Consider the following 11,607-nt stretch of genomic DNA (forward strand, 5'->3'; position numbering starts at 1 on the left):
ACCAAATGCTCTTTTTGTTTATATTGGAAATCTCACCCAGGCTCTCTTGATCTGGATCTATGAGGTGAGGAACCGCTGTCCATGGTGTTTCCGGAAGGCCTGCAACTGCCGACTGAATCCCCAGGTTTAAATAGCAAAAACACTCTTTTTTTTTATTATTTCACACCAAAAACGGGCCCGGACTGACGTCACGGCCATAGCTCGAGCATGTGCAGAAGTCCGGTGACGCCGCGACTGCCCATATCCACATCCACCTGCCCTCAGTTGTAGGCAAATTAGCTATAATTTCACGCTGAAGTTGCTAGAGGGCCAGACCATTATAAATAGGGAAGCAGGTTGTTTACCACAACAGTAGAAGTGATTTTTTTCTGAAGATATGAGTAAACAACACGATTTAACAGCCTTTGAACGTGGGATGATTGTTGGCGCTCGGAGCCATGGATCGAGTATCAGCAAAACAGCAGAATTCGTTAAATGTTCAAAAGCAGCTGTTGTTAAAGTGTTTAAAGACTGGACTGTCAGCCGAAAATCTGGGTCTGAACGTGCGAATTGTGGCCGTCAGCGACTAGTCAATGTTAGGGCAGAACAGAGAGTGGCAAGACTGGTACAAGACAACAGAAGGGCAACAGTGCATCAAATTACTGCAGATCTTAATCAGGGATCCTCTCAAATGATCTCTGAACGCACTGTTCGCCGTACACTGCATCGTATGGGATATGGAAGCCGAAGGCCTGTTCGAACACCTTTGCTGTCTGCAGTTAACAAGATAAAACGTCTCCAATTCGCACAGGAACACAAGGATTGGACAGTCGAGCATTGGAAAAAAGTAATGTGGTCCGATGAATCACGTTTCCAGTTGCATCATGCAGATGGCAGAGTGAGAATTTGGCGGGAACAGCATGAAAGCATGCACCCCACATGCATGAGTACAACCCTTCAAGCTGGTGGGGGCAGTGTTATGGTTTGGGGCATGTTTTCCTGGCATGATTTGGGCCTTTTAATTCGTGCGGAACAACGTCTGAACAGCACAAAGTATCGTTGCTGATCAAGTTCATCCTATCATGTTGATGGCGTATCCCAATGGAGATGGCTTCTTCCAACAAGACAATGCGCCATGCCACGGTGCTCGTATTGTGCAGGAGTGGTTTTAAGAACATGAGGGAGAATTTACCTTGCTTAGGTGGACCCCACTATCACCAGATCTCAATCCAATTGAGCATTTGTGGGATGAAGTTGAAAGAGCCATCAGGCAGCTGGTTCCACAACCATCAAATCTCACAGAACTGGACAGTGCTATTCATCAGGCATGGTGTCCGATTCCTCGCATCACCTTTTACATCTCGTGGACACATTCCACTTTAAAACTTACACTAAATTATTTATATATGTCAGCAAGGGGGTCCATGGTTCAAATCCCAGCTAGGTCACTACCTGCAAGGAGCTTGCCTGTTCTCCCTGTGCTCACATGGATTTCCTACAGGTACCTCCGGTTTCCTCCCACACTCCGAAGACATGCTGGTAGGTTGATCAGCTCCTGTCTAAATTGGCACTTTCTGTGAGGTAGGGACCTTAGATTGTAAACTCCTTGAGGGCAGTGACTGATGTGAATGTACACTATGCAAAGCACTTCATAAATTGTCAGCACTATATAAATACCTGTAATAATAAATGGAGATAAACATGAATATAGCAACTGCCCCTAAAGATTGAACTGGCCAGGGCAGAATAAGTAATGCCTTGAAAACCTTACTGTCACCAAATCCTCTTTAATCCACTTATTTGATCATGCTGATCTAGTAAAGTGAATAAGCACGGACTAGCCTAAGGTAGAACGGTCTTGGAGGTTAAAATCTCCTTAAAAAATGAATAATATGTTAATACACAAAGGCCTATTGCTTATGAGATGAGGGCAATCCTTTTATGTCCTCAGGAGAAGTGCCCAAGGTGGAAAAGCAAATTAAAGTAAAACTAGCCAAACGTGCAGAAAGAATCGGTCATAATACGAGCAATTGGTGGCTCTGTTGGCATCACCCAGCTCAGCAAAAGCCAATAAAAAATATAAAATAGATCCAGGTTGAAAATTCTTGGCGCAACAGTGAGTGGATCCTATCAAATTTAATTATTGTTTATGCATTCAGAAAGCTGCAGACGCTGCGGCTGTCTAAATATAAAAGCTGGCACTGGATATTCCTCCACCCGTGCGGTTTAGCAGGCTAATGAAAGAAAATGTATATGGCATGGCTAGCTTAAAGTGCTAAACTCAGAAGTTAAAGAAGAACTATGGGGTCAGGGCTTTTCCCCATAGTTCTACTAAGGGTAACAGGAGGACACAAACTAGCGTCCTCCCGTCACCCTAAGCTCAGTATACCGCCAGCTACAGCTCGCTGTATACTGAGACGCCGCAGCCGGGACGGATCCCAACATTACGGTCGAGATCCACCCAGCTGCGGGATTGACAGCTGGCTCTGGAGGATCGGACAGGGGAGGGGGGGGAATAGAATAGATCGAGAAGTGAGAGTGCGACGCTATGTGTTTGCTCACTTCCCGATCTTTTGAGCCGACCTGTGACAGTTTCATTGTCACGCGTCGGCTAGAACTTTAAATCTTAAAAATGTATTCAAGTATAACTATGAACAAACATGTATCTTATTTGTGTATCATTCAACTGTAGATCATCAAATCATCTCTGAATTCATGCTGACACTGTCCTTCCTTCTGGAGGGTGGCTACTTTTGTTCCCCATAGTCCCTGTGTGTGTTGTAAAGTAGCCACCGCTCCAAGCTCACTCACATGATGGACCAAAATCTCATGTTTAGTTTACTGATTTGTATTGTTATTGAAGTCCATCACAGGAGCGAGCTTGGAGAAGTGACTACTTCACACCACACACAGGGACCATGGGGAACAAAAGTAGCCCCCCTCCAGAAGGAAAAACAGTATCAGCATGAATACAGAGAGTATATTTTTATATTAGAATCTATTCAGCTCTCAAATGAATAAGCTGTTCTGCTAACTGCAAACCAGCTGTTATTTGTATTTCACAATTAAAAATAATATACAATGTAATCTGATTACAATACATGCACCATAGCACCATCTACTCTGAGCCATCGAAATATGAAAATTTCTTGTCAAATATCAGTCTAAAATACTCATCAGTCTAATATAGAAGGAAATACACAGCACTGGCACAAACACTATTTCTTTTTGTTGTAATGCATATCAAGAGCTGAAATCCATTAAACCTGCGTCCTCCATGTTGTTCTGCTGTATAGAATTAGAGCCCTTTATTTTATTTCCTGTAAATTAGTATAAAATGAGGTTTTCACACTCTTTACTATGAGAAATCAAACCAGTTGGTTTTACTAATGCTAAGATGCACTGTGACATGTGATAAAGAGAGAGAAACGGGGAGAGAGAGAGAGAGAGAGGGGAAAAAAAGCACAAATACCAGCTCCGGGGCCTTTCTCATTCTTATCCAAACAAAAGCGGCTTTTGAAGTTTAAGCAAGCAAGGCAGAGAGAGGCCTGCGATTGTGTTTTCAGTGTTAAAGCATGGATTCTCCAGAGAAAGCCTTCACAGTTGCCTCACGGGACTCTCACTACTGGGAATATGAGACGAGTACCGATTTCTCCCTCAAATACCCCACAGAGCTTGCATAATCCCAGAGGAAAGCACTGGCTTTTTCATGATTATTATTTATGAATTTGTCGGTTTTCTTTTTTGCTGTACACTTGTTTTAGTTATCTTCCATCTATAGCAGAGCTACAAATTATATTCAAATGCACAAATTCCGCCAGCTTGACATTTGGCAGAAGCGGGGCTTTTCATTGCTGACAGTCAAAACACAGAAGGAATTGATGCTCCGATGGTACACAAAGACTTTGAGGAAAACACACATTTAACAAAATAACCAGGACTGACCTTTGTTCGGTTATAAACAAATAAAATGTCCATTGCTGTACAAATGGCACTTGGGCCAAATGTTAGGGCTTGTCCACACTATAGTGGCGAGTGGAATTGTTCAGCAACTGAAGAATGCCAGTCATCGCGAGGTGTGATCGGCGGTGCGCTGCATTGTCTCACAGCCAACTGGACTGCACCACAGGTCACCACGCTGCTGTGTGGGGACACCTAGACCTGGACACAGCAGGGAATTTATGAACGTCTTTGTGGCAAAAAAATTTTTGTCCTTGTGACAGTCATGTTTGCAACTCACTGCACATTTTGCATATTTTGACTGCGTGGTATTTACGTCCAGCATTTGTGACAGTAAAAGACTTCCGCACACATCCTGGAAGAGCTCCTGAGCACTTCTTACAGTGTTGCAAAGATAATTCACCTTCACTTCCTCAAGTCAGCTGAGTGCCTCAGGGATATTGGGCTGTCATCCAGGAGGATCCAAGCAAGCTTGAGACAGTTTAGAGACCTTGTGAAAGCATTTACGAAGGAAACATAAACTAGGATAATAAATCTGTCGCTATATACACTAGAAATCAGCGATACAACAGTTAAAGGAGAACTATGGGGTTAAGGCTTTTCCCCATAGTTCTCCTTAGGCTCAGTATACCGCGAGCTGTAGATTGTAGTCCACGGCAGTGACCTTGGAGTGGAGGGAACTTTAGAACACACACGGGGACCATGGGGAACAAAGTAGCCACCCTCCAGAAGGAAGGACAGTGACAGCACAAATTCAGAGATTATTTGAGGATCTACAGCTGAGTGATACACAAATAAGATACATTTTGCTAATAGTTAAGCCACTTGAATGCATTGTTAAGATCTCTCCTCAGTTTAGCATCACTTTAAAGATACACTGTCAGCTTACCCATGTAGGTCAAAGTAAAAGGATCTTTAAAAAAAAGCAGGGCTTTCTCACGCCTCTCCACCAATCGGCACTGAAATCAGCAGTATCAGCGGCTCAGTGATGTCACTCCCACAGTCTTGTGACAGTGCTCTGGCCCAGCAATTGGCTGCTACACCCAAGCACTGTTACAGTGTTACAGGGGAGCAGGTCACCTGCTCCCACATACATGAAAGTGCTGGGTAGCATTGCTGGCTGCAATCAGAGGAGAGGCAAGGGATCACAGGCAAGGCAAGTATAAGGTGGGGGGATTTCCACATACGTGATCACTTTGTCCTGCATGGTGTCTCTATAATGTTTGTGCCAGTTCATTGACTTGCTCAGTAGTGAAGCAAGTATGAGGATGACAGATGGTAAACCTGCACCTTCAAAATACAGATCAGCAGTGTCTGTGCCTATATTTGTATCTTGACTGATTCACATTAAGGATACCTGTCATGATGAAAGTACACAGACTTCGCCTGATGACCTCTTTTAGGAATTGCTAGCTGCCTGGCTATCACACAATGAATCTGCCTTTTCTCTGTCACTAAACTGTAACACATATGAAAAGTTATGGCTTCACTTGTTGCGCACTTCTACTGGGTAAGGGCCTGTTCACACCGTATGCGTTTGGGCTGCACTGGCCATTTTTTCAGCGCAGTCCAAAAGCAAGACAAGGAATCCTGCCTTGTCATGGGTGGGCACAGTTCACACCACCATGTTGCCACCATGACGACATGCAGTACTTTAAGCACACCGATACAACTGCATTGCACCGTGGTGTGCTCATAGAACGTAATGACATGTCATTTGTGTGTTCTAAGAAACAAAAAAAAGATGTGATGTGGCTCAATCAAGCGCATTGGCACTGTCCGGACACACCCGTGCGGTTGAGCCTTACTAAGTCAGAAAATACTGAAGGCAGGGGATCAGCATGACAATGAGCCATCTAGCATGTTCAGGAGTTCAGCAAAGCCAAACAATACATTTCTCTTACTTCAAAATGGAGCTGTTCCCTGTAGGGTCCAAGCTGTCAATGCAGTCACTGTTGTGTGGAGTATATACCCAAGTACAACATTTTGGCTGATAACTTCCCTAAAGAAAGCAAGTCATGAGAAAAACATGGAGTCAGCCATGCAACTAGGATGTTCCTGGCAATTGTGTTGTCTGTCCTGCTTCTAAAGAGTATCTAATGTATGCACATAAGGACCTCTGACTTCCCTGATCTGCATTCTTCTTCCAGGTCAGTCACTCAAAGAATTGAAGGCGGTGGGTTGGGATAATAGCCAGTCAACAGCAGTTTTATATTAGACAGCAGCAATGAGAGAGAGTCCCAGTGCTTCTCTCCTGACAGGATACTAGCAATGAGCCAGTAACGCTCAGCTATTTCTTGTCACTACTGTTTTAACTGCAGACTTATCACATGTGTTTTGCTTTGTGACAGTTATTAATAATTAATAAGGACTTTGTAAAAACCAGTCCTCTGTTCTCGGCTTAAAAGAAATAACGAAATTATCTTCATCAAAAAGCAGCGTTTGCTGCACAGTGACAGCTTTGTTCACAGACAATGGGTACCCTATTCATTCAAATGCCCAGTCACATGATAAAATCCCCATAATAAAAAGGGATTGCATGTCAAGGCTCGGCCTCGTAAATGTCTACAGCCTGTCTTCAGTATACTGCAAGTTTATAGTCACATGCATGACAAAATGATTGTGTGTGTGTCGGGTTAATGATTAGAAATATTATCTACAGATAACAAGTATGCAAGATAATAAAGATTCATTTTTACTATTAAGAGTATGAAACGTTCAGCTACCAAAATTAGTTATTACTTTATTAAAAGATATCAACACCTTTTAGATTGTAAGCCCTCACGGGCAGGTCCCTCCTTACCATCTTGTCTTGAATTGTATTGTGATTGTAATGTCTTCCTTATATTCTAAAGCGCTGTGCAAGCTGTTATATATACATGCACTTTATGCATCCTGCATAATATTAATAATACACCTCAAAATCTGTCAAATACTAAAGCTGGCCATACACTGTTACAATGTCAGCCACTTCAGAGGAATTGGAGGAAATCCTTACAGGGGAGGTCCCTTCCAGCTCGATAAAAGTCTGTGGATCAAGGCCGAAAATTGTCAGCCGACAAATCATCTGCAGTCACTGTTCATGTATTCTGACAGCGGCAGGCACCAAGTGTCAGAATACAATAGCTGCAGCCAAAGATTCATCCATCCATGCTGTTTGGCGTGAATAGAGGAATTAAAAAAATGAATACAAAAATTAATACCTGCGTGCATGCTTCCCAGAATTAATTTTCATTATACATTATGAGAGTCACCATAATGGTAGGTAACACCAGGAGAAAGTGTGAAGGATGTCATTTTTAGATTGTAAGCCCTCACAGGCAGGGCCCTCCTTACCATCTTGTCTTGTATTGTATTATAATGTCTTCCTTATATTGTAAAGCGCTGAGCAAACTGTTGGCGCTATATAAATCCTGTATAATAATTATTATTATACAGCATGGTTAATTAGGAAATACTCTGCCATAGCTCATGTTAACCAATCAGAAGTCAACAGCATACATTGTGCACACTATTGAAAATGGAATTTCTGAATTCTTTCTATGGCTTACTGCACACCAGTGAACTTTATTTGAGAAGTCCAAAAGATTTAATAGATGCCTTTCCTAGAGAAACATGGATGCTGCCACACTGACTTCACATTCTGCAAATGCTAGTCGTCTGGCTGAGCCTCTGAATTACCCGGAAAAGTGTTCTGACTTGACCGATCTGAGGTCTTCTTCTGGGTTAGTGAAGTGTGGCCAAAACAGCCAGACAACTAGCATTTCCAGAAGGAGGCCTGCACTGGCAGCCGTCATATTTCCCTCCGGAAAGGTTTCCATTCAATAAAGCATATTACTGGATCAGAATTGATTTGTACTGGTCTGGCATAGTGATTGGCAGTTCTGGGTTACTGGATTTTGCTTGTAAAGTTTTGCTCTTGGCACTGATTACGTGAAAAAGATGTAGGGGAGTTTTCTTCCATCTCTCAGGGATTCTGGAATTGCGGCCTCTAAAGATCCCACATATCACAGGACCCTTAATGTAACACTATGACAATTACAAGAGTGTGCGCTCTGATTTTACTGTTTGTATCAAAGGGAATGCAAGTGGCAGGGAACAGAGCCAGGAGTTTCTTGATACCGGAGTTCCCTAGGCTGTTCACACCTATAGGCACACACTGTAATATGCACTGACACATACTACGTACACATGTTGTGCAAGCGTACTGGGGGTGCCAACAGTCGCTGCTAACTCGCCCCCAACACACATCCTAAAAAAGGCACATGGCCCTCAATGCAGTGCATTCACTAGTAAACATTATGGGGCAGGGCCCTCCTTACCTTCTTGTCTTGAATTGTATTGTGATTGTAATGTCTTCTAGAGCTGCAGCTAACGATTATTTTCAAAATCGATTAGTTAGTCGATAAAACATCTGCGCAGTGTTGCAATGGAACAAATAAAGCATCTTGCTCATTTTTCTGGTGCATTGAGGACCCACAGTAAATGGAGGGCCATATGCAAAAACACACGTACAGCAAAGCACGCAGTGTTGTAGGGGTGGGCAACTCCGGCCATCCAGCTGTGCTTCATCTACAAATCTCAACATGCCTCTGAGAGTCATACCTGTAAATGTCAGTCTTGCAATGCCTCATGGGACTTGTAGTTCCACACCAGCTAGAGGGCTGGAGTTTGACCACCCCTGCAGTAACAGTAGTGTTAAAGATATTAGAAGCCGGCTATAATTCTAGTATCGCTTTTGGGTGGACCAACTACTACACAGGGAGGAGCAACACTATTTTTAAAGATTTGCCCGGCTTATTAAATCCTCCTTTCCCTGGTATCTAAATCAACATGCATGCATAGAATGGATAGCAGACAACTATGTAATGCAAGGTCCAAATAAAGCTTACAATGTCGTTTCCTAGTCCATATGTGAAATTCAGAGTCGCAGTATTAACTGGTGACTGTAAAAAGAAAAAAATCTCCCCTGTTAGGAAGGAGATTGCATTTCAGTTACAGAGCTCCCGGGGTTTCTGAAAGGTGCTATTACTCCGTACAGAATCACATTATAGCTGAATTCCAGGCACACAGGCTTTTATCTCAATATATACTCAGTAGCCACAAAGATATAAATCCACTTTGTGTGCAGCAAAGCACCTTGCAACCCTAGTTATTACATTGCAAACATAGCAGTGACATCAGTGTACACAGCCTGGCAGACTGCAGAGCGGTGGGAGGGCCTCAGCAGCTCCACCTACTACAGGCAGCCTGCAGAAAACTGATACAAGACCAGTCATCCTGCACAAGGAGAGAGAACAGCAGTCACCAGTCCTCATTAGGTAGTGTATGATCAGTATGGAACCTTTTTGTAGGATAGACACCAGAAGGTAGTGTATGATCAGTATGGAGCCTTTTTGTAGGATAGACACCAGAAGGTAGTGTATGATCAATATGGAGCCTTTTTCTAGGATAGACACCAGAAGGTAGTGTATGATCAGTATGGAGCCTTTTTCTAGGATAGACACCAGAAGGTAGTGTATGATCAGTATAGAGCCTTTTTCTGGGATAGACACCAGAAGGTAGTGTATGATCAGTATAGAGCCTTTTTCTGGGATAGACACCAGAAGGTAGTGTATTATCAGTATGGAGCCTTTTTCTAGGATAGACACCAGAATGTAATGTATTATCAGTATAGAGCCTTTTTCTGGGATAGACACCAGACGGTAGTGTATGATCAGTATGGAGCCTTTTTGTAGGATAGACACCGGAAGGTAGTGTAGTATCAGTATGGAGCCTTTTTCTGGGATAGACACCAGAAGGTAATGTATGATCAGTATAGAGCCTTTTTCTGGGATAGACACCAGAAGGTAGTGTATGATCAGTATGGAGCCTTTTTCTAGGATAGACACCGGCAGGTAGTGTATTATCAGTATGGAGCCTTTTTCTGGGATAGACACCGGAAAGGAAGTGCATTATCAGTATTGAGCCCTTTTCTAGGATAGACACCGGAAAGGAAGTGCATTATCAGTATTGAGCCCTTTTCTAGGCTAGACACCGGAAGGTCGTGTATTATCAGTATGGAGCCTTTTTCTAGGATAGACACCGGAAGGTAGTGTATTATCAGTATGGAGCCTTTTTCTAGGATAGACACCGGAAGGTAGTGTATTACCAGTATAGAGCCTTTTTCTAGGATAGACACCGGAAGTTAGTGTATTATCAGTATAGAGCCTTTTTCTAGGATAGACACCAGAAGGAAGTGTATGATCAGTATGGAGCCTTTTTCTCGGATAGACACCAGAAGGTAGTGTATTAGCAGTATGAAGCCTTTTTCTAGGATAGACACCGGAAGGTAGTGTATGATCAGTATGGAGCCTTTTTATAGGATAGACATCGGAAGGTAGTGTATGATCAGTATGGAGCCTTTTTCTGGGATAGACACCGGAAGGTAGTGTATTATCAGTATGGACCCTTTTTCTAGGATAGACACCGGAAGGTCGTGTATTATCAGTATGGAGCCTTTTTCTAGGATAGACACCGGAAGGTAGTGTATGATCAGTATGAAGCCTTTTTCTAGGATAGACATCAGAAGGTAGTGTATGATAAGTATGGAGCCTTTTTCTGGGATAGACACCGGAAGGTAGTGTATTATCAGTATGGAGCCTTTTTCTACGATAGGCACCGGAGTATTTCCTCTGTATGCATTTGTGTACAGGGCGTAGAAAGCAAACTGGATCCCATGTCCTTGACTTTTAGGTCTGCACAGCACATATACAAACACAGGGTATGCAAATCCAGCTAGCAGCAAGTGGACTTTAAGCTTTGCAAAGTAGTATTTACTTAGCGTGAGCCCACTTGGCCTTCAGAACACAAACTGCACACCTTATATAACACACACACACAACCCATGTCCAGAAATCCATCTCAGATGTGTACGAGATTAGCTGGCAGGTTATTAGCCAGGCAGCCTGTTCAGGGTCACAATCCAATCTGGAAGTGGCCAGACTCTTGTCATGTGTACACATCTGATTGCAAGCTCTTCCGGGCAGGAGGCTGATCCCTGTCTCAGAGTACAATCATCACAGCCCCCTCTACATAAACACATCATGACACATGCCACACACCGAGTGTTAATATTGATCCCAAGCCCCCCCCCCTACCTCCTCGCCCCAGCGAACCCCAAGGTGCGAGCCTAGAGAGGCACCCCTCCCAGACTCCAGGCCCTACTTCGCCCTCCACCCACAAGGCCGAACAAAGGGCCTCTCTCCGCTCCTACAGACACAAAATCGCTACTTAACTGCACGGCGGCGGCTCCGGGCGGTCTCTATGGGGACGGGCTGACAGAAGAGCACGGAAAGGATCCCTCCGCAGAATGCGAGGAACACTCGGATTACTCCGCCGCACCAGCCTCAGAAAGAAGTCCCGCGCTGTGTCTTCATGATTGTGTTAGGAGAAGGAGGAGGATAGGGGGATCACAGTGAGGAGAAGAAGAGTGCCTGGAGGCAGCACTGATACACTCCGGGCCCTCCCTGTAATGGAATGAGCTCTCAGCTGGTAGATGCCACTGAGGGCCAAAGAGTTCCCCCAAATTGGCATTTGTAGGACTCATTCACACAGGCATAATAAAATATCTTCACCGGCTCCTGTGTTAAAAAAAGCACACATAATGGTCCATAAAGTGCTTCCATT

At 43.7% G+C, this 11,607-nt stretch overlaps 1 protein-coding gene across 1 annotated transcript in view; it reads right to left on the bottom strand.

Moving 5' to 3' along the window:
- The window catches only part of FBRSL1 (fibrosin like 1), a 515,094-nt gene extending 503,774 nt beyond the window's left edge, over positions 1-11,320 (bottom strand). Inside the window, exon 1 of the mRNA XM_018557615.1 lies at positions 11,217-11,320. The gene's annotated coding sequence lies outside the window, so the exon portion shown is untranslated. The remainder of the gene's footprint in view (positions 1-11,216) is intronic.
- Positions 11,321-11,607: the final 287 nt, after the last annotated feature.

This window comes from Nanorana parkeri, unplaced genomic scaffold, assembly GCF_000935625.1.
Source record: "Nanorana parkeri isolate BGI_ZX_2015 unplaced genomic scaffold, ASM93562v1 scaffold292, whole genome shotgun sequence".
Classification (NCBI taxonomy): Eukaryota; Metazoa; Chordata; class Amphibia; order Anura; family Dicroglossidae; genus Nanorana; species Nanorana parkeri.